Source organism: Octopus sinensis, linkage group LG6 (genome assembly GCF_006345805.1).
Source record: "Octopus sinensis linkage group LG6, ASM634580v1, whole genome shotgun sequence".
Lineage (NCBI taxonomy): Eukaryota > Metazoa > Mollusca > Cephalopoda > Octopoda > Octopodidae > Octopus > Octopus sinensis.
Genome location: NC_043002.1, coordinates 34,725,356 through 34,752,269, shown reverse-complemented (window position 1 = coordinate 34,752,269; position 26,914 = coordinate 34,725,356).

The following is a 26,914-nucleotide window of genomic DNA, read 5'->3' as shown; positions in this document are numbered from 1 at the left end:
GCTATTCCACTATTTTATTCAGTATATTGTTTTCTACTGAGATCTGTTTATTTCCAAAGAAGAAGCTGAGGTTTGCAGCATCTTAATATTCTGTAATTCTCTTGTAGAATAGTAATTGTGTACATTTAGAGTGGTGGTTTATAGTGAAGACAGCTCTACTCTCAGTTGCTAAGAGATGATCTACTTGATGTTCACTTGCATGTAACAACCTTTCTTATAAATTGTTTAAAGTCTCTCTGTAAAGGCCACACCTTGTACTTGTCGATGCTGCTACTTTTGACAATAATGATAATAATAAATAATGCAGTATGTTTAGTTATTTTTCTTGTAAACATTGCCAGCTAATTGAAAAAATGTGCATTTTGTATGGGTATGTATGAGTTTAAAGGGGATAAAAACTAAAATGTGAAATGTTTATAATTATATCTCTTGTTTTATTTTATGCATTTGAAGCTGTTAACAACATGGTGTCATACTATTGATTATATTTGTTCTGGTTTTACCCTTCCATAAACAAACTTTTGCATATTTATTGAGTTTTATTATGCTAGTTTGATCAGAGCTATTGTGAATATACACTAACTTGTCAACTGTGGAAAGGAAGAAGGAATCTATTGTGAATGGAATCAATATTTTTTTCACTCTGGTTTAACTATATAGTATCTATTTGTTTAGTTCAACAAATAAAACTGAGGAATCCCTTTTTATGAGAGTTATTTGATTCTATATATAGAATCATTTTAATTATAGGAGTGTCATTTTAATTATAGGAGTGTTACAAACAGTTATGCATTTATAGGACTAAAAACTCAACAATTCAATTGTATGTTAACTCCAATTAGATGATTGCATTGCTCTCTCAGCCTGCCATTTGTCTGCCAAAATGTAGATGATTATCTGTGCTTTCCTTTAGTTACTAAGATCTGATACATTTTCCTCTGAATTTTAAATAACAGTATAACAGTACAGTCTTGTCCTACTTTGACTTCAATCAAATGTAAAACTTAGACATATACAAAAAAAAAATAATAATAATAAAGAACATTTATGGCCTCAGGTAATGTCATAGTGAAAACAAAAATGAGCTGAGAGAAATAACAAGGCCACTGGCATGGAAAGCTCAGAGTAATCAGTGACAACAGAGATAAAGAAAAGTGTCCCAAATGCCTTACAAGATATATAATGGTAGTTCCTTGAGGTTGAGAAAGACAGTTTTGTAATTTCTTGTTGAACAGTCTGCACAAGTGATCTGTTTATAGTGATCAAATGTTTGTGCTGCACATTAGCTCTCTCCCTCCATCAAACTGCCATTGCTTGCACAGGTGCACATTGTACCACTCATCAAATGTGAAAATCATTGCAGAACAATGAGAGAAATGAAGTGTTTTACCCAAGGACAACACACTACCCCGTCCAGGAATCAAGCTCATGGGATCATAATTGTGAGTGCAACACCCTAGCTACTAGGCCACTGTATAGTTACATCTTGAAACTAGATAGAAAAACAATTATGCATAAGGCTGGGGATGGCCATACTATAAGCTGTGGGGTTGTGGCTGAGAGGCAGTGGGTTATAGTAGGAACTGTGGTGATGTATGTAATAGCACCAAAGGTAAAGTTAGTGTTGGTATGATATTAGTAGTGAAGAAATTTTTGGTGCTGTGTAGTGTTGAAGAAGAGGTGATGATAATAGTGTTAGTAGTGGATGTGATAGAGTAATAAAGATGGCACTAGAAGGTTGTACTGAAGTGGAAGTTGGTGATATTGATGCAGTACAGTCTTAATTGCCCCTTGTTCAATTACAGTATTCACCATTTCTGCCCCTGTCTTCCTCAAGCTTTGTCCTAAGTTCTATTCACTTGGAGTATGTGGCACCTATTTACACAACTGTCATCCACTACACACACTGCACACCCATAGCATCACAGTCTTCTTGCTTGGAATACTCATGTATTCAACTTTTCTTTCAACTCGTGTGTGCTTCACAATTCATGCCTGCTAATATTACACACTCTTCTGAGCATGCTCACTTCATTTTTTTTTTAGCTTTCATATATCTTTTGCATTCAAGGCTTATATTTTGCTAACATGCAACATTGTATTTCATACACACACATCATACAATCTACCCTTCACTGTGAGAGAGAAACCCTTTGTTGTCTTTAAAGGTAATTATTTCTGGACTATTTTCTCTCTCTACTTTAGCAACTATATTTTGGGAACACTCACCTCCACTGCTAATTAGGACACCTATGTAATAAAATCTAACTGCTTTTATGGAGTTTTCTCTTGTGTATTTACCACCTAAAAACTCATTTTCTATTAGCCCATTTGTTATCCTACACCACCTTTTAGTGTTCATAGTTTACACTACCTATTCCTTTCCTGCATATTGGGTGTGGCCACTCTCTCACTGGCAGTAGATTCTGTTTTTTTTTTCTGCTCACTAAAACCTTGCTAGATTTACTTTGTGGCCTCTCATTCTCGATTTTGCTTTCAGATTTGGTATTACTTCTCTAAATCTTTGACAAGTTCAGCTATAAGAACTACTTGATCAGCATACAGATATTTCCATGGGCAGCCAGTCTTAAACTCCTCTTTTTATAGTCTTTTTAAACTCCTCTTTTTATGGTCTGGCAGACTAGATCAGAATGAGTCTGAGAACTAAGGCCTGATTGAGACCCACCTGCCAGAAAAATTCTCTGCTGAACTTGTTGCTGTCATCTTGATAGTACCTCTACCCTTTGCTTGCATCACTTTCACAAGCTATTTATCCACGTGTTATTTTAGATTATAAAGCATGGAATGCTATAAAAGGCTTTCTTTGGTTGATGAATAAATAGTGGCTTATTTCTTGTATTGCTGCAGTTGAATTTCTGGAAAGAAGGTGTTAGGGGTATTCCATCCTGGTACAAAACCAAATTTCACATTTAGACCAAATTTCTTCCTAATCAGTTGTGCTATAGTTCTTTCAGTAACTTTCATAACCTAGTCCATCAAATTGATAGTCTAGGTTATAGGTTTTTTCTCTCTCTTCTTACTTTAGCAACTATATTGGCTTATGGCTCAGAGTAGTTTGTCTTAGAGAAATTCAAAGTTGTCCTGCTATAAATCTCAATCACTTCCTTCCTCTCATGATATATCTTAGCTAATACTTCTCTGAATCTATGTCTGGCTGAGAGTTCTTTTGACTTCCATATCTTCTTTCTCTAGACTGTCTTATGCCTGAGTCTGTCTAGCTCTTATCCTAAGGTTACTGATAACTAGTCTATGTTGGCTGGCAAGTCTGTTTTGCCTTACTTGCCTACCTGATTGGTTGGTGATCAAATAGCTAGTTGGATTCTTGAAGTTAGTGTTGCAAATGGTAAGGGCATTGTTGAAGTCTTCATTCCTTGAACCATATCCTTAGCCTCCATGTATGCTGACGAAGGCATCATGATGTTACCCAATATGTCCATTAAAGTTACCAGCCATGTTATTGAGGTAACTATCATTTGTTATCAACGAGTCTGTAGGAGGTCCTCATTGAAGTGATCCTTTTATCTACCAGCCACGATTGTTGTGGATATGCAGATATGCCATTTTCATATTGTCCACGTTAGTTTAAACTTAATTATTCTAACACACAGTCTATGTTTAACCCCTTGTCATTTCTAATCAAACAAATTAAACATCATATTGAAACACAAATGCTCCATCTTGTCTCTCTTTAAAAATAAATAAATATACCATTTTTTTGCTGTAATAACCATAATAAAATTTTATACATGTGATTCTAATCATAGTTTTTTTTTCAGAGGTCATCTCTTGCTATCATCATTATAATCTGTCTTTGATGGCACCAACAATAATGTAATTGATGCTTTTATGGAAGCTTGGAGACATGTAATGACTTCAATGAATATATGATATAAAAGTATGTGTCTGAGACTGAAAAAGTAGAGTATTTGTCATTTGAGACAAGTCTTATAAAGATAATTAACTATAGAGTAGTGACCTAGTTTTGGGGTCTGACTCAGCATCTTGTATTTTATTGATTGATAAAGCAACAGGGACATTTGGGTGTGGTCAAATTCAGCAGTGCTGTGTACCTTGTAATTAGAACTGTTACTGGCATGCTGAGATTTAAGTGGCTTACCCTACATTTTTTAAAAATCTTGCTGAGAGAAAGAGAGAGTGTGTAACATGATACTGAATTGACTCATTTCTCTAAAGAGTAAATTCAATATCAAGTGTCATTATATTTCACTTTCTTCATTCAATACACTGTTATGAGGGAAAACTAACTGCATTGTTTTAATCCTGTAATGATGGCATTTTTTGCTTAACTGTGGAACAACATAGACTTATTTGTTTTATGATTTTATAATTTCAAACAAAACTCCTGAAACTATGCTATGAAATAGCTCAGCTTCTCATATATTCAGCAAAGTATATCATTATTATTTATACAATAATTTCATCAACCAAATGTCATATATGCTTCTATAGGTCACTATACATCCAATTTAAAGTCCTTGTTCATGATGTAACAATGCTGGGGACAATTTAATTCATACCTGAAAACTGATGATATATATCATCATCATCATCGTTTAACGTCCGTTCTCCATGCTAGCATGGGTTGGACGGTTCGACCGGGGATCTGGGAAGCCAGAAGGCTGCACCAGGCTCCGGTCTTATCTGGCAATGTTTCTACAGCTGGATGCCCTTCCTAACGCCAACCACTCCGCGAGTGTAGTGGGTGCTTTTTACGTGCCACCTGCACTGGAGCCAGGCGAGGCTGGCATCGGCCACGGTCGCATTGGTGCAATTTACGTGCCACCTGCACAGAAGCCAGTTGAGGCGGCACTGGCTTCGGCCACGATTCGGATGGTGCTTTTTATGTGCCACCAACACGGAAGCCAGTCGAGGCGGCGCTGGCATCGGAGATATATATATATCTCGTAAAACTGATTGTCCCCAGTGTTGAAAGTTGCACATCAACTATTTAAAGAAAAAAAAAAAAATTCTGTTTCTTGCTTTTTGCATTTTAGTAGAAGTCATGTTTAACCAATCAGCGGCATTGTAACAGGAGTATGATGACCCTGATAATACAATTGACTAATCATGATTGTTGTATTATGTGGTTGAAGACCAAGAGGTCATCTGCAGATGGGATGCCTTGGACATGTGTGATGCATGTCGTTCCTTTAGCAAAGAAATTTTTACTGCATTTAATAAGGATATCTGGAAATGATTATTTGATCATATAGCAAAATGGCTGACAGTTGATTGCAAAGAGAGTAAAATTATCTCTAAGACGACATTGAAGTTGAGAATTAATTTTTAAGAATCACTTATTGCACAGTCACCAGAATAATTGTCACCCCAACCCACAATGAATATAAGTTGTATAATTAGGATAACTAATCTATTCCTTTGTGTTACACATCTTTATTATAAAAATTTGTGGAAAAATAAGAATAGTATACACTATGTTCCCAAATTAACTGAAGCTAAAATAATTATATAGATTATATTGCAAAATACTGTGTTACATGTTGTTTAGCCCTAGGTCAGTTCTGGCTGAGCAGACCTATGATCAAAGAAGTTCCCATCACATTCTTCTCATTTTTCTCCATATCAGGACCTTATTTAAGACATTTGAAGAAAATTTGTCAGCTATTTCAAGCATGTCAAATTTTGAGGTTATGTATAATTATTTCATGATTTATCAAGTATGAATTAAGTTGTCCCCTGCATTGTTACATGAAAATAAGCGTATATTCAGCACATGTCCTATGTGAGATTAGGTATTAATGACATCAATTTGATGTCAACACTATATCTGATTACATAAAAATATTCAATTCACCAATCTGTATTATCTGGAAGAACTATGGCTCAGCATTGCCTAAATAAAATTAACATGTTAGAGAAAATAAATAAGGGAAAATTCAAGTTAATGCTATAAAAGTGATAAAAATCATAATAGTTTAGTTGATGCAGGATAAATGTGTTTGTGTTAGTGAATGGATTCATAGATGTACAAGTAATAGATTGTTTAACATCGCATTTGACAGTCTATAGAGTACCTGAGAGAATAATCTATGTAGTCTGCTGGGCTAATAAAAAATATTTATATGTGATTGAGTAGTTTATGCCATTGGTTTTGAACTGAATGAGGAATTTAGTATACAAGTACATGTTCACTTATGTTCTACCTTTAAGTTTCTACTCTTCGTCTTAGATCTTGAGGTAAATATGTACAACTTTAGAGCTGGATAGCCACAAGAACGTCTCTGTACTGACAATAAATTTCATTGCAAAGTGTTAAAAAGTGCAGAGAAAATTTAAGCTGTGATAGATTAGGTTTGAATGAAAAGAAATGGAAAAAAAAACCCCTGAATGTGAATATGTCCAAGACTAATTTGTAGCAAGTATCACAAGAGACCTGTAAAACCAAGGAGTAAATGGTGACTTAGAATTGGATAGTAAGATCAAATAATAGGAATACAATAAGGTGCTTGTTTGATATTTAAATGGCTGGCTGGCTGGCTGGAAAGCATAACTTTTAATGTACAGGATAACAATGAAACTACTACCAGTAATGGGGGATAAAGGGCAGAATAATTCAATGAACTACTTTTATTGTTGGAAATAGCAGATTTTTTTTATGTGGAAAACACTGAGCATAAAATACTGAGGATAAAAGCTAAGTATGCAAAGTGTAGGAAAATGTTGGATAAGAAATAGTTGGAGAAGAATGGAGTATTGTCTATTGGAGGTGCAATATAAACTTAGATGAAAAGTTAAGTGTAAGCTTAGAAAGAAACTGGTCAGCATTGACTAACACATGGCGGAAAAATAGCTAGAATGACATGGGTTTATGTGGTAAAGGGATTATAGATGCTAATAAATGTGGAAAGTATAGCACAGGAGTGGCTGTGTGGTAAGAAGTTTGCTTCCCAACTACATGGTTCCTGGTTCAGTCTCATTGCGTGGTTCCTTGGGCAAGCATCTTCTATTATAGCCTTGGGTCAACCAAAGCCCTATGAGAGGATCTGGTAGATGGAAACTGAAAGAAGCCTGTCATATATGTATGTATGTATGGATGGATGGATGGTCAGTTGGTCAGAATGAAGAATTCAAGGATGCCAAAACAACTCTTGTATGGAGAGTTAGCTAAAGGAGAACGACCTCCACATAAACCAAAAAAGAGGTATAAGGACTTGCTGAAGGTTTCCTTAAGAGATGCTTGCATCTCTCCTGACACATGGGAAGGCATAGCTATTAATCGTAGCAGGTGGAGAAGGATTGTGCATGACGGGACAGCCACGTTTGAGAAATCTTGAGTTGCACATGAGAAAGTAAGGAGGGATGTCAGGAAGGGCATCGCTGTTACACTTCCAGAAGGGAAGGGTCTTCTTTGATTCTGACATGCAATGTCTGTGCAAGACCCTGCCTCAGTAAAGCTGGACTCATGAGTCATCTTTGTAGTCATAAAACGAGACAGATGAGTGACATCTTGGCCACTGGTGGTGGTGTAACACACCATACTAATCATATGTGTCGGGCATGTGGAAGAGAGTGTAATTCGGCAGGAGGACTTAAACAACATGAAAAGGTACATGAAGCCCAGTTACAACTACAGCTGGCTATTACCAGTAAAGGTTTTAGTTGCCAATTTTGTACAAGACATTGTAGATCTTTAGCTGGGCTAAAAAGTCACATTCGATCACAGTACCAGTAACAGTTAAGCTTCGTGCAATGGCCATACTCGATAACGAGGGGGCAGCCATAATAATAATAATAATAATGTATGTATGTATTTGTGTGTCTGTGTTTGTTTCCCCACCATCGCTTGACACCGATGGTGATGTGTTTACATGTCCCCGTAACTTAGTGATTCAGCAAAAGAGACTGATAAAATAAGTACTAGGCTTACAATGAATAAGTCCTGGGGTGGATTTGTACGACTGAAGTCGGTACTCCAGCATGGCCGCAGTCAAATAACTGAAACAAGTAAAAGTATAAAAGAACTTGATGAGAACCTAGAAAGATATGGAAAGAGATAGCTTGGTCAGACATGAAAACACTAGAATTCATAAACAGAACAATACAGAAAAATACATGTAGAGATAATACATAGAAAACCTGTCCAAATCATGCTTATATTGAAAAATGATAATGATGAATTAGGAATTAAAAAGATGTTTTCAAGCATTATTTTAATTTTAAAATATTCATTTATAACATTTATATTTCAAACTTCCTGATATATCAGACGGCGTTATTATTTAGGTTAATTTAATCAGTTGTTCATCTGCTTAGTCAACACTCATTATGTGACAATTTTTGTTTATCAACAGGAACAAAAGTGTTTACTGGTATATGACGCTGTCAACCAATAATATACATATCAGATTATTAGTTCTGCTAATATAGATAGAATTACTTGCTACATTGGTTTGAGACTAACTTTATTCTTGTGTCATTATTTAGTAGGTTTTAATAATGACTTATTGTTGTATGTATATGTATATATAGGTGTGTGTGTGTGTGTGTGGATATATACTCTCTCTTACTCTTTTACTTGTTTTACTTATTGTTGTATGTATATATAGGTGTGTGTGTGTGTGGGTATATACTCTCTCTCTTACTCTTTTACTTGTTTCAGTCATTAGACTGCGGCCATGCTGGAGCACCGCCTTTAGTCAAGCAAATCGACCCCAGGACTTAGTCTTTGTAAGCCTAGTACTTATTCTATCGGTCTTTTTTTGCTGAACCACTAAGTTACGGGGATGTAAACACACCAGCATCGATTGTCAAGCGATGTTGTGGGGACAAATACACACACACACACATATACAACAGGCTTCTTTCAGTTTCCGTCTACCATATCCACTCACAAGGCTTTGGTCGGCCCGAAGCTATAGTAGCAGACACTTGCCCAAGGTGCCACACAGTGGGACTGAACCTGGAACCATGTGGTTAGTAAGCAAGCTACTTACCACACAGCCACATATATATATAAAACGTGTGTGTGTGTGTATATATATATATATAAAAATAACGTGTATATGTGTGTGTATGTATGTATATATATATATATATATATATATATATATATATATATAAAATAATAGTAGGAATATATTGATCTTTTTTTAAAATGATTTCATAGACAACAACATTGTAGTGGCCTACTTATAGAAATAGGCAGAGACTTAATTAAGTCTATGAAACTGAAACCACTAACCTAAGACACCTTTTATATAAAATAGACTGATCAGTAACTGTATTTTTCAGAACTGTGTTAAGGTTTTGGTAATAATGGTACTTTTAATCAATATTAATATTGAAATAAATAAAATGATTGTAACAAATATTTTGTATTGATAAACTAGATTCTAAATAGTTTTCTTTCCTGTTAGTTTTGATTGTATTTTTTTTTTTCCATTTTTAAAAGTTCACATATGTTATTAGAGTTGATGATGATCATCATCATCGTCGTTTAACATCTGTTTTCCATGCTAGCATGGGTTGGACGGTTTGACTGTGGGCTGGCGAACCAGATGGCTGCACCAGGCTCCAGTCGTGATCTAGCAGAGTTTCTACAGCTGGATGCCCTTCCTAATGCCAACCACTCCGAGAGTGTAGTAGGTGCTTTTACGTGCCACCGTCACGGGGGTGCCAGTCAGGTGGTACTGGCAACGACCTCGCTTGAACTTTTTACACATGCCAACACGTTTATTTGTATATTATAAACTTGATATTATTAATGACACCTATTGTAGGTTTAGAAACCCTGCTTCTCTGCTGCAAGCTTTTTAGTGGCTTTCCTTATTGTGGCAGATTTTTTTGAACATGACATTCCTACTCATATACAAACTCTTGAAGGACACGGTACTTTGAGAAGATAGAAAACTCTCAACCCTGTTCAACTCATGCTGGATGAAGAATGTATAACACTGGTGATTATGACATAAGATATTGAAAAGTATAATACAGAAAACAAGCAAAAAACAAATGTAAATGCAAAGTGTGTTGATAATAATAGCTTAAACCTATTTGATCATCTTGAGACATTGATAGTTCTTTAATCTGTAGTGAAAAATTGCTTACAATGTGTTGTCTTTTCTTCTAATAGTGGTTCCATTTGGAATATATTTCACATTAGGTCTTTTAGGTTTGTAAAATTCTTTACATGAATTATTGTATCTTGTGAGGGTCATTAAGCAAATAGTAAACACGCACAGGTTTTGTTACACTTCATTATTATTAATAAGCTAGTCAACCATGTTACCAATTAACTAATCGGTGGTTTGATTAATTGTTCTGTTAATCAATCAATCAGCTAGGTTCATCAGAGTTCTTTCGTTACCATTTGTGGTTTCATCAGTGAGAAGCCGCACTCTACTTCCGGTCTGCTCCAGGTAGAGTAGAGAGGACATGTTGTTGATGAGGCCACAAATAATAAAAGGATTCTGATGAACCAAGTTGATTGATTGATTAACTTAATGATTAATCAAGCAATCAATTAGTTAATTGGCTAAATGGCTGACACGTTGACAAATAATAATAATAAAAGAAGTGAAGTGGAACCATTGCATGTGCTTATTATTAGCTTAATGACCCTTCCAAGATACAATAAAATTTCATATTAGTGTTTCTCCTTTTTTTTTCATTTGCTTCCATATAAACTCATGCATTTCTTCCATTTTGCTCTAAAATATTTCTTTCCTTTATTTTTATGCCACTTGTTATCATTTATATATTGTTGTGATTTTATTAAAATTTATTAATGTTGCTAAATTATAAATTTTTTTTATTTTCTATTATTTTAAGATAAATATTGAAAAAAGCATGTTGTTTCTAGTGACATTTAATTGAATTTTTCATTAAAGAAAAGAAAGCAAGATGTTTTGGTATTATTTTTTCTCATCCTTCCAGAAAACATTTCAAACCAATTATTTATGATTCCATACTATCTTTGGAATATCATTTCCAGTTTAGAATCAGTTTTCCTGTGCCAGAATTGTTGGACTGCATGGATAATTAGAATATTTTCAATGTTAACCATTTCCTGATCCATTTCATTGTTACATCATCTACTTTGAATTATGGCAACTTTGTATGGTCTCTACTGCATGTATAATACAATCAACAGCAAAAACAGATTTACTAAACAGGATGGGTTTTTTTTTTTTTTTGTTTAAACCATTTATCTTTACTCTCTCTCCCTCTCATTAGGTAAATTTTGAAAGATTTTTAGAACTGCTGCTTGAAAGATTAATGATTTTTGGCCAATGCTTGGTAATATTTTGTAAAGGTCCTGATTCTTTCTTCAATTGAAATATCTGTAGCTAAGCTCTGAGTAGAACGTCAGCTTAGCATTATTTAATTCTTAGTTTAAGTTGTAGCAATTAATGTGAAGAAATAGACCAAATAAGTTCTATGATTGAAATTTCATGCTATATGAATGTACAATAACCGCTTCATTAGATGCAAATAAATATACAATAACAGTTCATTGTAGCTGTGCATAGAGACTAGTGAGTGTATAGCTTTTAGATATTTGGTTTAATTCTTAAGCATTCAGATTACTCAGTGAAATGTAATGCTTATTTATTCACATTGTTTTGAATTAATCATGCATTATCTTGTAGCTTATTTTTTGAGTGACAATGAGGGGTAGGTGTAAGAAGCTGAACCTGGTCAATTTTAACATAAAACAGGTTGAATACTTGAGCTGGATGTGGCTGGCTTAGATACTAAAGGATTAAATGAAATGTTGAATGTATGTCATATATATTCATTTGCTTGTTTAATGACTGATTTTCCATGCCAGTCTGAGTTAAGTGGGGAGTTATGTGAGGCAGCATTTTACAACTGGATGTCTTCTTATCACTAACCTGTATCTGCTTTTCAAGCAAGGGCTCTTTTATTTCATAGGTCTTTGAAAGCACTGAGCAACCAGTTATCAAGGGATATCAACATGATTATGATCTTTGTCAGGCAGTGACAAGCATCAAATTTCAACATTCATGCATACATACACTATAGGCTTCCTGCAGTTTCCACCTACTAAATTCACATACACACATGCAGGGTTAGTAAGAGAAAGAAGTGTGCTGGAGCCTTTGGTTGACTTTTTTTTTTCTAGATATCTTGGAACAAAACTTAAATTCTTGTCCAAAATTATAGATTTTAATTATAGTTTTGAAATTCAAAATGCTAACCATTCCTACTTGCATTTGTCTGTTGTCCAATTAACACCTATTTCTTGTTGCTGGTTATGAACACTGTAAATTTTCCACTGTTGAGGCATGGCAATCAATGTTTTGACCATTTCTTTTATATTTCACCCTTTAGATGTTTAACTCTAGGTTAATTGTGACTGAGTAGACCCAAGACCAAGAGCATTCTAGTCAAGAGTACTTTGTTTTTTCAATGGTATCTAGGACTGACCCTTTTCCCCAGATGATAGGGTGTAATTTAAGAGAGATTTGACTACTATTTCTAGCATGTCAAACACCTACTTAACTCTTTTCTGGTTGTTCAAATGTAGTCTTATTGAATTGGTCTAGAGAATCCTTTTATAATCTACTTTCAATTTTAACAGTTCTTTTCACTTTAAAAACATTTTAAAAAGAAAATTACTGGGTTTTACTTAGTTTGGAAATTGGCATTTCAAATTATATTTTTTTACAAGAATCCATTATATTTTTAACCCTTTAGCAATTTTATACCAGGAAGAATTTATGTTAATGTTCATATATTTTTTCCAATTACCTGCTTGGCACTATTGGCAAATGTAAAAAATTCCTTGACTTTAGACATTTGCCATATTTGTATATATATAATGCCAGTAAATTTGGTGGAACTATTGTTCTCAAGTTACTCCTAGTTTTCAGGTGGAAGTAAGCCAATAACAAATATTTTTTTTTTATTAGCTTCTATGCAGATTCAGTCTGACAAAGCCAGGTGTGTTTGTATGCATGTGTGTGTGTGTGTGTGTGTGTTGGAGAAAGAAAGAGAGGGAAGGTGGAGGACATTTTTATATACCAACAGTTGCTAATGTTCCTGTACATTATTATAGAAATCCAATTCCTCAAGTTTGAGGATTCTTCTTGTTCTAGATATATTTTATATTCAATTTTATTTATACATGCTAATTTTTTCCTACAAATGCTCTTGTTATGGCTTCTTGTCTATTTTGTAGATCTTGTCAGATAGTTAACTAGATCTTTCATTTTTTTTATGATGCCTTTATCTTTCTTTAGTCTACAAATTCTCACTTAGATTTCTAATATTATGTCCCACTAAAGAATTTCCTACTAAAGGGTTTATACTTGAAATTCAATTATTTAAATTTACCAAACTTTATTTTTTTGCATTCAATTTAACAGTAAATGATTTGAATAAAAGAATATTGTTTTACAATTTACACGTACCATAAAATTCTTTTACATAACTGCTTTGGAAATAAATAGTATTTTGATAATATCTGCATTTATAAAACTTTTTTTTTTTTTTGTCGAATTGTAATCCTTACCTTTGTGACCAAACACAGTACTTACAGGAGTTTGAAGTGCAGACCTCTAAAACTTAGTTAATTCAGAATTGAAGCATTCATTTTTGCTCTGTATGTGTGTGTAATTTTAGCCCTTTTGTGATCATTGTTTCAATGAAATATTCTGTTCGTTTGTTTTAATATAAAATAACTCTGTCTTTATTAATCTAGTATTTGCATAATATAGACTGTTTTTATATTATATTATAAACTCATATATATAGCTAACATTATACTGCAGTCCTTTTTAGTTGATCATCAATAGTTACTACTGTAACTTAGTTATTGCATGCAACACTTGATGTAGTTATGGCCGAAGTGTAATCATAGCTAAATGAACAAATAGTGTGAGTGAAATAACAGATGTAGTTTAAATATAGGTTAATTTTGGCTAATCTCAGAAAAGGATACACGTAGTCAGACTCCTTGACAGAACTTGTCCATTGTTTTATTGTATAGGATATTCAAGCTAAATTTCACAATTTGCATGAATGGAAAAGAAAACAATATCCCATCCAAAAATAAAAGTATTTTCAAAAATCAAAAAGTATCAACTAGGTTGTAGCTGGAAGATAATAGTTTACTCAAAGTAGCCACCCTCAGCTTCCACCATGACCTCAAAATGGCTCTGGAACATGGCACGTGCATTCCTCATTGTGTCTCTTCAAACATTTTGATTTTGGGCCCCAGCTTTTGATCCAAGCATGAGCAGTGGCAAACAGACAGAGCAAACACACATACTAACTTGCTAACAGTGACATGAAGAATTAATATTTTTAATGTTTTCAACAGCTGAAACATCCATAGTAGGGTTAACCCTTTCGTTACTGAATTTATTTTGAGATGCTCAGTGTTTCTTCCAGTTATGTTAAATATAACAAAGAATTAAGTAAAATAACATCGTTATCATTAAGCTAGAGTTAGGGACATAAATTGTAACTAAGGTTTGGTGGAAGGTTTTAATTCAGAACTTTTGAAAACCAGACATTTGTACTAAAGAGCCAGAGCCGGTTTCAGCCGGGTTGGTAACGAAAGGGTTAATTGTAATGATTAGGAAAATACATTCAGAGTTAATTAATATTACTGTCTTGACAAGTAAGGAAGCTAAAGTTTAGGTTCCACTAACTTTCAAATGAACTGGCACTGTTCATTGCAATGTTCTCCAACCATCTCATCAGGTCAGATATCTTAAAGTGTAATATTTTCCTTTTATCTATGTTCTTAGCTATTTCAGGTTAGTCTTATAAATTTGGGAGTCGTGGGTGTACTGTTAGTGGTACTTCAGTTTGACTATCTAATCTATTACTATATTTATTTAATTCAGATACCACAACAGACCTCTGTATTATATCCTCCAGACACCATTACATACTTCTAGTTTATGTCCTCCAGACATGATCGCACTTATTATGATGTCCTTCATATCATCACTTATGTCTAATTAATGTGCACCAGTTACTGTCATTCACCTATTTATGTCCTTTTGACACCATTACATATCTCTTTTTTATTCTCCAAATACAACACATACCAATTTATGTCCTCGAGACACTATTATATACCAACTTATTATTTCCAGTGATTTAGTATTTTGTGATTTTTTAAAAATATTTATTATTTATTACTTTTGACTGAAAGTGGTTTCTACTTATTTAACTTTGTTCTATCAATTAATCTATCAATGAATTTTTCATCAAAGATAAGCTCTTATCTTTAATAGGATTTATAGTAGAGGTATTTCAAAATCACTTTTTAGTATGAAGTGCAAATACCTTTCTGTCAGTGTTTATCAACATAGACTGTGTTTTCTTATCTTAGGCCTTCATAGCAATGCTAGGTTATTTAGTGTAGGACATAAATAAACCTATTACTCTTTTTATATTCTGCTTTGTGGTTTTGAGTCCTTGACAGGGATAAATTTAGGAAATGCTCTGTAGATAGTGAAGTCTGGTTCAAAGTTAGTTTGATGAAGTGGGTTTGAGAAAGGAAGAAAGGCTGAAGCGGAAGAAATACTTGAGATTATTTTCTCATAATTTCTAATACATTTACACATGATTTTAGAAACATTCTAAAACATCCAGACATTTGTTTGGATGTTTATATTTATATTCTATTCGTTATCTAATTCCAGGAGTTATTTTCCAAAATAAGTTGGATAATTCATAATTATTTTACTGTAAGAATGTGAAAATAATAACATTGCAATTATTATATAATTAATATTTATCATTAGCCAAACTATTTCATCTGTTTTTTTAAAAAGTGCTTCAAGATTTTCTGGCTGACAGGAATGGGTTGATCAACTACCATCATTATCATTGTTGTCAGGTTATCCCCACCCCCAGAAGCACCTCCTCATAGCCCCTTCTTCTTCTACTTGATAACAAATTATTTTTACTCCTTGGTTACCAATCCTCTTGTCAGAAGTAATCACCCCAATCTGATAGCTGTATTATCATTTTTTTTAAAGTATCAAACTTTGTTGATGTAAACTAGTGTCTGCCTGTTTAATACAATCCAACCTTCACTGAATCAATACAACTTTAACACTTTTGATATCAAGCTACCTGAGGATTCTCCCTGGTTCTATGGTACAAACTTCCCATTTTGAAATGATCTAACTTAAAATTTCCCTTTAAATTTTTATGTGAATTTGTGTCAAACATCAGCTTAAACTAAACTGTTTCACTAAATACTTCATTATTTTTGAAATTAGTTGAAATATGTAAATTCTTCTTTTTATTTTACTTGATTGTATGATTCCAATAAACTTGTTCTCTGAACCCCCAAAACATCTTATATATCTTCCTTCATTCCATCTTTGGTCATTTTTCTATATTTTCATTTGAGGTATCTCACTCAAATATTAATTCAAATATTGCAACCGAATGAAAGATATATAGTCTCCTGATGAGGGTCTGTAAAAGCAAAATGAAATAGGCTGCAGATCAACCAATCAACATTAATTTGTATATCCTTTCAAAGTTTTCTTTATTTTGCCTTCAGTCTAGTTTGATGCTGCCCAAGAAAAAGCCTGTGAATTATATGGCAGGTAGGTAACAGTGTTGTGCAGTTGCCCACCCACTTCACTTCCATCATGGTAGAAAGTTAAACATTAGATGGTTTAGTTTTTGTAGGAAGCTATAAGCTTTGTCTATATGTATACAGCACTAACATATGGCCTCTCGCCAACTACTGCATTATCCTTTTGTAAGAACTATTCTATTTCTGAAGTGAGACATGTCAGATGTACAGGGAAGTGACTGCTTTCAATCAGCCACTAACGATTTGAATAAAAAATATTGTAAATTAATCATATATTTTGTCCTTTGCACTTTCTTTGAAGTATCACTGAAAAAAAAAACATCATTTGATGCTTCAAAAAAGTTAACTTCTAAAGTGTCAGGCTAAACTTTCTTTTAAAATTAAGTTTACACATGTGGGGTTTTTTTGCCTCTTCAGAAGAAAACTATCTGGTAATTTCTTTATAATTAGAAATATATCAGTAATTCTTAATCTGTTTATTTTACTTTGCAGGAAAATTGAGACCTTTTATCATTATAATGTACTGTTGCATAGTTTGGTTGTTGGTTTGTTACTTAAGTGATAAGTAATAGCCAAATATTAATTACCTCAGGGATTAAATATGACATAGCTTCAAATCATGAAGGATATATTCTTTACTACTACTACTACTACTGCTGCCACTGCCACCGCCACCATTTTTAATTTAAAGTTTATTGGTTTCAAGGCAACAAATTGGCTGAGCTACTTGAGCATCACTCAAAATACCTTGTATTTATTCTGGCACATAGCATTCTGAGTTCAGTTCCCAGTGAGACCAACTTAGTCTTTCATTTTTACCTGTCAAGGGTGATGGATCAACAGAAACCTTAGAACATTAGAAGAGATGCCTTACAATAGTTGATCCAGCACTTTACATTCTGAGTTCAGATAATACTTGGATGGTAGCCTTAATCCATCATCTGGTTTAACACCATCACCTGACCCTTACATAATTCTAGTAAAATCCAGTTTGTTGCAAGCATTCAGACTAGGTTTCCATCTGGAGACCTTGTAAAGGGTCATGGGTTTGTCCTTCCCTCTTGACTAAAAGATGATAAAAAAATACACATTCAAGAAATTGTTCATGTACAGACATGTAAATGCAGGCAAGTTGTAAAAGATCAATCTGAATCTTAAATCATTTCCTTAATTACCCTTATTGTTGCAATAGATGCATCATGAAGCCATAGCTTCAGTTTGCCTGTTTCTGGTTGTTGGCCACATATCTAACCAGTAAGCCATCACATTACCACAGACACAGTATGAATATTTATCAAAATGATTTATTTACATCTGCATAATCTCTGAGAATTTGTACATGTTCACTTTTGTCTCCCAAGTGAATGTTTTAGATAAAAGACAAAGATAATAGTGATGTTATGGTATGTTAGAATTTTGTGATGAAGAGTAATTTGTCATTTGTGTTTGTTATGCATTGGAAATGACAAAGAAATCTGCCTCCAAAGCCAGACATTTTTGCAAGTCTACTTCCTCAATCAACATATTGCAATCAGTTTTTACACATCTTAAAAAATTGTTTTCTTTGTATTTTACATGAACTCATCAGTTGTCTAATTTTCTCTCCCTCCTTTCTCCTCTCCCTTTTTGAAATATAATCGTCATAAATCTATTATCTGAAGTAATCAGATAGATTTGATAAAGTCATTGTTTTTGTTACTGGTTAGTTTTATCTTGTATTGGTAAAGTTTGGCACAAAATTCTTATAAAAATTCTACAGCTAATGTCTTAGAGATAATTCCTTTTCAAAGATAATAAATATTTACTATAATTTATTTGGGAAATGAAATTCTAATAGTTTAAATAAATTTTCAGTTGTCTTCTGGAAACATTTTTATCTATGTAACAAGACTCCAGTCAGCTGTTTTGGAATAAGCAGTGGATATTCCATCCTGTTTAAACTGGGGTGAGCAACATATACCTTGGGTAAAAATCATCTAATTCTGTTCAAGTCACTTAAACTTGCATAAAATGAACCTTTAACTCTTTAACATATAAAGAATATTTGTTTTTCACTTAAAGTGATAATCTATGAGGTGAAAAAAAATTAGCTGCTATTTCTAGCTAGTCAAACAATCTTCATTGGATACATATGTATGTGTGTGTGTGTGTGTGTGTATATATATATATATATATATATATATATATATATATATATATATATTTTTACTTGTTTCAGTCATTTGACTGTGGCCATGCTGGAGCACCACCTTTAATCGAGCAACTTGACCCCGGGACTTATTCTTTTGTAAGCCCAGTACTTATTCTATCGGTCTCTTTTTGCCGAACCGCTAAGTGACGGGGACATAAACACACCAGCATCGGTTGTCAAGCAATGCTAGGGGGACAAACACAGACACACAAACACATACACACACATATATACATATATACGACAGGTTTCTTTCAGTTTCCATCTACCAAATCCACTCAGAAGGCATTGGTCGGCCTGGGGCTATAGCAGAAGACACTTGCCCAAGATGCCACGCAGTGGGACTGAACATGGAACCATGTGGTTGGTTAGCAAGCTACTTACCACACAGCCACTCCTGCGCCTATATGTACATATATATATATGTACATATGTGTATATATATATATATATATATATATATATATATATATATATGTATATGTATATATAGATATATAAGATATATGTACATATGTATATGTTGGCTATATATAAGGTTTCCTTTCAGGAGCAAATGGGTTATTTCTCTTGGATGTTTAAAAATAGCCGCTCTGGCAATGATCACGCTCGGATGGTGCTCTTAATACTCTACTAGCACAAGGCTCGAGTGCCAGTAAGGTAACGTTGGTAACGATCACACACACACACACACATATATATATATATATATATATATATCTGTGTGTGTGTATATGTAAATGTATGTGTGAGTGTATATATGTATGTGTGTGTCTATATATATATGTAAATATTTGTGTGTATATATATGTGTGTCTTTCTATATATATATGTAAATGTGTATATATATATGTATATATATATATGTGTGTGTGTGTATATATATATATGCGCTTGTATATATGTGTGTATATATATGTGTGTGCATATACAGGGCCAGATTCAGACCCACCAAAGCCCTAAGTGCTTAAAAGATTTTGGTGTCCCCATAAAATATTTTGTAATTCAAAATATAAACAATAACAAAGCATAAAATATATTTTTATTTCTTAGAATGAAACAAAACACTAAGAGGGGATTACCTGCTCTTGAATTATTATGGTGAGGCATTCCAAATGTACACGCTCACTCACACAGTTACATGTTAATCAAAAATATAATTTTCTAGCACACCATCACCATCATCATTCAGCGTCTATGTTCCATGTTTGCATGGGTTGGATTGATTGACAAAAGCCAACGGGTCTAACAACTACTTCATGTTCCAATGTCTGCTTTGGCATGCTCTCTATGCCCTTCATAATTCCAACCACTTTACAGCATGTACAAGTTGCTTTTTTTTTTTTCATGTCACAAGCACTAGTGATATTGCCTTGCAATATGCAAGACTATGAACCCTGATTGAGGTAATTTTATCTTAGGAGATAGAGTAGGAAGGGGTTTCAGGTTGAGAAAAGGACCAGAGTAGAATAGTTTTCATGCTGTAGGGTAGGAGCAACATGACTACTCATATTTTAGAAGACAGGGGAGTGATTAGGTGGAGCTGGAAATCAATAAAAATAGTGGTCATGATGTGTCAGGGTGGACCCTCAGTGTATGAAGTAGGTAGGAATGAGTGGGCTGAGGAGCCAGAAGTGAGTTGGGAAGGAGAGGATGTTTGATAGCATAGAGCAGCAGGATAGTAATGATAATACAGTAAATAGGAGAAAAACAAAAGAGAGATGGTGACATGCTGTTGAGTAGGTTGCAGGAGTGGGTGGGCAGAGAGGAGTGGGTGGGTAGGAGAGAGGCAGACAGTATATGAGGAGGATGACATGTATAGTGAAATACGCGCTTGCGCGCGCACACACACACACAAAACATGTGTGCATGCATATATATTCTTTTCTTACTAAATTACACATGTGCCAATCCAGCACCTATGCATCTGAAAATATGTACATCATAAATGATATAGTTGGCTGTTAAAAATTCAACAGCAAATTAGTAAAAAGCTTTCAGTATTTACAACCTATGTAAAAGCTATCAAGAAAAGCTACCATGAAGAAAAAAATCAAAACAAAATTTTAAAATCCCAACAGCTGAAATCTCAACAGATCTGGACTCAAATACTTTGAGACTACATTATAGTAGCAACTTGATATGTAAAATGGCATAAAATAAGTTCTCTAACTTCTCTGGTGTTGAGGATTTCCCTACATATATATGTATGTGGGGAGATACTTCAAACTCATTTTTAACTAATACATTGGTTTATATTCTCTACAAATAAATAGAGAGAAAAAAATAGGAACTATTTCCGTAAAACTGCTATGAATATGTAGACCAGGAAATTAAACACTTCTTTATCACTTGAACACGAGTGAAAGTCACCTTCAGTCTTTGGCAGATACAATAGCAACAAGCAACAGTACTCAATTTCCCAACTCTAGTTTTCTTTCTTTTTTTTTTTACATTTAATCTTTTACATTTCTGTGTTTTTATTTTTCCTGAACATTTTAAGATATTTTATTCTATTAATTACAAGTAACATATTTTTAAATCATCTTAGTTTTAACTTAAATTTCCTTAAACTCACGTGTATATTAAATGTTTTGTAATTACTCTACACACGAATAGCTGTCAAAACTAAGAAGAAATTTTCTGACTTAGTCAATGAGAGTATACCATACAATTAATAGGTGTGACATTTTCTCTTTCATTTGCCTATTTACTTGGATTGTCATTTTGGGATTTATGACATACATTAGCAGCCATCAAACTTGCTTTAGCAAATAAATCTATTTTTAAATAGAATAAAATGTGCAAATATGAAGAGAGCATATCTTTTATCTTTCACTTGTTTCAGCTGTTAGATCATGGCCATGCTGGGGCAATGCCTTGAACAATTTTTTTTAGTCAAATGAATTGACCCTAGGACTTACCTTTTTGTTAAGCCTGGAACTTATTTGATTAGTCTTTTTTGCCAAACTGCTAAGTTGCAGGGACATAAACATACCAACAGTGGTTGTCAAGCGGTGGTGGGGGACAAACACAAAGACCCCCCACACACACACATTCACACATATATGTACATATATATATGATGGGCTTCTTTCAGTTTTTGTCTACCAAATCCTCTCACAAGGCTTTGGTTAACCTGAGGCTATAGTAGAAGACACTTGCCCAAGGTGCCACACAGTGGGACTGAACCCTGAACCATGTGGTTGGTGATATTAAAAATATTATAAAGAAATTTAGAATATTGAGACTCAACAAGGAGGTATGACTTCATAGTTCTTAGTGGGCTATATAAAAATCTAAGAACTTAAAGATATGTGAAACCACATCACATCTGCTATTCTCACACTTTTTCTCTGTTCTCTTGTAATTGTTGTCATCACATTTCACTTTGAAGTAAAAAACATGTCTTCTGTTTTAATCATAGATTAACCAACAAAATATTGGATCTACAGATACATATTTGGATTATTTCTTTTGTGTAGAATATTTCTTCAGTGGCATCTTTCAACTTTAATCATTTGGTCTTTAACTTCATCAACAGACACTCATCTCTCTTCTACTAACCATTTGTATATTACCAGTCCCTATTTAGTTTAATATTTAAGGGTTACTTGGGTTTGAGAGTCATAATTTTGAGAAGAATTGACCAGGTGCAGGAGTGGCTGTGTGGTAAGTAGCTTGCTTACCAACCACATAGTTCCAGGTTCAGTCCCACTGCATGGCACTTTAGGCAAGTGTCTTCTACTCTAGCCTAGGGCCGACCAAAGCCTTGTGAGTGGATTTGGTAGATGGAAACTGAAAGAAGCCCGTCGTATATATGTATATGTGTGTGTGTGTGTGTGTGTGTTGTCCCCCCCCTCCCCCAGCATCGCTTGACAACCGATGCTGGTGTGTTTACGTCCCTGTGACTTAGTGGTTCAGCTTAAATAAATAAATAATAAAGAATATATACTAGGCTTACAAAGACTAAGTCCTGGGGTTGATTTGCTCAACTAAAGGTGGTGCTCCAGCATGGCTGCAGTCAAGTGACTGAAGCAAAGAGAGAAAGTTTACAGGCATCTGGAGAGACAAGGCATGACAGATTTGTTTAATAGTCATTTTCATTGAATAATCTTGATAAGATTTTTGATGATGATATTGAAGCTGTAATTGGTTGGCAATCATCATTAATAAAGATAATTTTCTGAAGATTTTATTTGAAATAAAACTGTACAGATTAGTTTTTACACTGTATGCTAAATTTTTTATATATATCTACCTCCACACACACATATATACCTCCACACACATATATCTACCTCCACACACACACACACTTTTTATTAAAAACTTTTTTTTTGTTGTTTATCTCTAGGTCAGCTCTAATCCCAGTAAACCTATGGCTAAAAATGTTCCATCCACTCAATATGATCTCATCTTTCATTCATATATATATCTATAGCAACATTATCTAAAGTGTCCTTCATTTTTTATGTCACTGAAGTATGATTTGAGGGAGATTTGGCTGAGGTTTCTATAAGCTGAGTGACTGGCTAGAGGCTTTATCATTGGCTAGTGGTAGTTGTGGTTGATGCCTTTTCAAACCTATACCTAAAACTACATTGTCTAATGGGTATATTATTAAGATGATAAAGTATAGTTTGAGGGTAACTTGGCTGCTAATTCTAGCAAAAGAAGTAGTTGTGTAATTGTTCCCTCATTCTTTTTAAAGTATTCTTTTTTCCATGTTGTTATGGTACAGCTGGGTTTGCTGCGCTATTTATTTTGATTCTAATATCATTTCTTTGAAGTTCAGCATTCTCACATATGGATAATTTTTCTCTGGTCTTCCTTGATTTACCTTTATTTTTGATCAGTCCCGAGAAACTGCCACATTATCAGCTTGATGCTGGGTTTCATTAACTTCTGTTTGATTCAGTTTTTGTTAAATGTTATAAACTTGGGTCTCTTTTAATTTGGGAATCTTAACCTGATTACACACATAACTGGCCAAGCTGTCAATGGGAATCAAACTGTCAGGGAGAAAACTAAGTAATAAAATAACATTTAACAACTGATGAGTTAAGACCTAGTTACTTAAGAGACCCAGTTATCTTTTAATATTCTGTTGAAATGCAGCAAGCTGGCGAAAACATTAAAACACTGGACGAAATGCTTAGCGGTATTTTGTCTGTCTTTATATTCTGAGTTCAAATTTTGCCAAGGTCGACTTTGCTCTTCATCTTTTCGGGGTCAATAAATTAAGTACCAGTTGCGTATTGGGATCAATCTAATCGATAGGCCCCCTCCCCCAAAATTTAGAGCCTTGTGCCTAGAGTTGAAAAGAATATTCTGTTGAAAATTTTCTAAGTTAAAAATCCAGTCTTGTAATGACTTTGTTAAGAGAACAACAACAAATGATAGAAGTGGTTAAAGTTTTCTCCTTTAGCTTAGAGAAATCTCCTTACTTATTTCAAAATGAATGTGAACAAGGTTAATACAATTCTTGTGATATCATGTGTTTCAGAACTGGCTCACTGATTCAGTCCTATGTTGTACTATATCAAGCAGGAAATTGAGAGCTAATAGATAGGAGTGTTTGTATATTCATAGGAGAGGAACCAATGGTTTAACCTAAATAATAGTGAAGAATTCCACACCATATATACTAAAATATTAAGTAAAGTATTTAAAACAGCCTACACCAAAACTGTAATTTATATTCTATTGAGCTGTTAATGTTTCTTCCAAAGTTTTATAAGACAGACACATATCTCAACATTCAGACATTGTCAGCCAAATGCTTCCAGCTGCATGTTTCATATGAGAAATTGTAATACTTTTTATTGTCTTTGCCTTTCTCCTGTCTTGTCATTAAAGTTTTGTATGTAAGTTTTTCTTCTTTTCATTGAATTTTGTCTTGGTGTTGTAATGGACATAGTGAAACTATAATGGAAAATAGTTTGACTTTAGTGGTGAAGTGTGTGGACTATTTTGTAAATTATTTGAACTGTATCTTTGGAAAATATTGTTAGGAACATTATGTCAGAAAAACCATAGATTTTTCAAAGGAAGAGAAAGTTATTACATTACTGCAGTTATCTAAGAAATTAACAATATATGAGAAGTGACATTGCTCTTAGTGGTAATCAACTTTGGCTAAGAATCATTTCATCGGGGAATTTACTTAATCATTCTCCCGAATAAATTATGACAGTCCTTCAACTCACATGGTCTTCATTTCCACATGGAAATGCTTACATTAATAATGCTCTTAACAAATAGCATAAATTGTAAAATTCCCTACAAATATTAAAACTTAACGTTCTCTTGTTGCCTGTAGTGTTTTCTGCTCACTTTTACCATTAATGGTGGTTGTTTAATTCTAAGCTATCCCTGATCAAGCTACACACTTATTGTTTCCCATGCAAGTGGTAAATTATCGACATAATTAATATAGAGGTCATTAACCTTTTCGGCCCGGCTGGTACATATTTGTACCAGTCAAAAGTTTTACAACTTGTGTGATGTAGTATAGTACCGTTCTGGTTTTTCTGGTAAGTATGTAGTGCCAGATGTACGATTGGAGTGTATGACGCTATATTGACAGCTCAAAAGGCTCGCATGCGTACAAACCCCCTGTCATTAATGACTTGAGAAAAAAATTCTTGAGAAACTCTGGGTTGAAAGGGTTAAAAGGCTAACTAGAAATTTACATGTGGTGAGAAAATAATGCTTAATTAATGGCTAATATTATTATGATCAGTTTTCAGATAAGTATGGGAGTCATATCTGGATAGTTTGTTTTTGAACTAATATCTATTCATATAGCCTGACCAGCTTAAGTGATAGTTTAAATAATTCCAATTTCTTTCATCGCTAATACTTCCATGACTATATTTATATTGAAGCACTGAGTTTCAGTTAATTTTTAAAAGTAATAAAAAAATTTGGAAAGGATTTAGTAAATCAATTTTGTTAATTATCTGATATTTGAAGATTACAAAGGCTCTTACATAAAATTGTAAAGGAAGGTTTTAATTTAAGCATTTTAAAATATTGTTTTGTATGAGAATCAGAGATAGTCTGAAGCCGGTTGCCATTAAAAGGTTAATGTACTGTAAAACATTATGTCACTATATTTACTTCAGATATAAAACAATTGCAGAATTACTAACATTGCACAATTTATTGTTTCATCAAATGTAGACTCATTTATTCACTTTAAGGTTAATGTGGAACTGAGATATCAGCAACTCTATTTATTTACTAATATAATTAGCAATGTCTTCATCTCTCTTTGTCTATCCTGCTACTGTGGTACTTCTACTGATTGAATTTTGTGGAAATTCTGACAGGCTTGTTTAGTTAAATGTACTGTGATTCCATCACTAATTTTGTATTTCATGGAAACGCGCACTCCTTTTGGCTGAAAACCCAAGTATAAAGGAATAGCAGTCCATGTGTGTGTTATATCTATGTGTATTTTATTATTTGTTAAATGATAAAAAGGAATTTGTATTTTATTGAGGTAATACCTTTTGATAGTTTTCCACAAGTAATTAACAACTATAAAACTGAATATGTATCAGGGGTAGATTTCCGACAGGGTATGCATTAGTAATTGATATATTGAAATCTTTCATCATTGGAATTTGAAATGCCATTTACTATTTACTAAATCTTCTCTATATAACTGTTTAGATTACTCTATTGTATATATCAAGTGCTTTCTCAATTTACTTTCTCCCCTATGTCAAACACCTGAAGTAATTTTGTTTATAAATCTTGATTTATTTATAAGTTTCAGATATAATGTATGTGTTGTTATATTGACTTCTCATAGCTAATAGTACGGTTTGTCTGAGGTATTTTCTTCTGAATCTGTTACTTCTTCAGCTAGTGCCATAGCTGTACAATCTAAACAGATTTGCTCTTTACTTTTTCTCTAAGAAAACATCAGTTATTTTCATTTGCTTAAAGCATTTCACTGAGTAAAACCCAAGAAAGAATGAACTTTAGTTATGATGTTGATGTTGTAATTATAGAAGATAAAGATGAGAAATGAGACTGCAAGAACTATCCACAGAAGCCCTATCACTAGAAAAGATTTAGATAAGTCTGCTATATGCTGG